General features: G+C 35.6%; 1 non-coding gene across 1 annotated transcript; it reads left to right on the top strand.

Annotated features, from left to right (window-relative positions):
• The first annotated feature begins 1,143 nt into the window (after positions 1-1,143).
• On the top strand, positions 1,144-1,226 carry trnal-cag (transfer RNA leucine (anticodon CAG)). Its single transcript has one exon. It is a non-coding gene; the product is annotated as a tRNA-Leu (tRNA).

Genomic DNA, 1,226 nt, shown 5'->3' with positions numbered 1-1,226 from the left:
ACAAAATCTCATTGCATAATTCAGTGATACAGAATTGTCTTTGTGATTCTACAGTGCCTTTCAAGACTTTCAAAAAACACAATTTTGTATGTGTTTTATTAAGATTTTTCAACGACAGCGCAACGTAAATTAGCACATAAATGTGAAAAAGGAAAATTTTTCCAAAAGGTTCATAATAAAGAAAAGAAAATCTACAATATGTGGCCTTCTAATTTGATCAGATGCCTAACTGCTCAAAAAAGAGCATTTTTCAATTATACTCACTCTGAACTCACCATTCCCACAATAAGACATAGTGGCAGAAGCATCATGCTGTGGGGTTGGTCTTCTTCACTTAGGACAAAAAAGACACTATCCCTTTCTCAGAGACAGCTCAAACTACTTTGGAAAGATGGATGGGTAGAAACTTTATCTCCAAATATGTTTAAATGTGGCTCTAAGTAGTTTTACATTTTTAATATTTGTCACACATTGAAAAGAAAGATTAGAAACAATACCAATGTAAACTACAACTATAAGAAATAGGTCAGATGTGCTTATTTCTAGTGTAGACACTTCTCATTAACTCCTCTCTCTTGACAAGAAATTCTTGTGCTTCAAGTGAGAAACTGATCCTTTATAACAACTGCAATATTGTTTCTAAAACACACACTGAATTAAAGCTGTTGTCAAAAAAAGAAAGTATGCAACTTAATAATTAATATAAGTTGCTAAATATATTTAACAAGCCTTCTGTGTTCTTCTCATTTTAATAGAGTGCAATAAACTATTTTCTCTCTTCACTTGTCCAGCACCTAGTGGACATTAAAGGTATAGCAGCCAGGAAAAGGAAATGACAATACTATTCTGCCGCAACTAAAAAAATGTCCACATATTTCCGGGTTATATTGTGTATTCTTTCGCGAGACACAAATTTCGTCAAATTAGATATTGTCCAGGCTTTCAAACCTTGTAGCCTATCGATTTTTTCTTCTTTTTTAAGCTTTTGGTACTTTTTTTAAGCTTTTTTAAGCTTTGAAGTTGTTACAACTATTGCTGCAGTCATTTATACCATGAAGACGAATACCTTCGCATACGTGAAAACGGCTCACAGCGGCCACGTTATATACTTGATTATCCTTTGTCAGGGTTGTAGGGCAGCTTGTCAGGATGGCCGAGCGGTCTAAGGCGCTGCGTTCAGGTCGCAGTCTCCTCTGGAGGCGTGGGTTCGAATCCCACTTCTGACA

This window comes from Poecilia latipinna, unplaced genomic scaffold (genome assembly GCF_001443285.1).
Source record: "Poecilia latipinna isolate Pla-1442-1.1 unplaced genomic scaffold, P_latipinna-1.0 Scaffold1101, whole genome shotgun sequence".
Lineage (NCBI taxonomy): Eukaryota > Metazoa > Chordata > Actinopteri > Cyprinodontiformes > Poeciliidae > Poecilia > Poecilia latipinna.
Note: the sequence above shows the minus strand (reverse complement) of the source record. Positions and strands in the feature narration are given on the sequence as shown.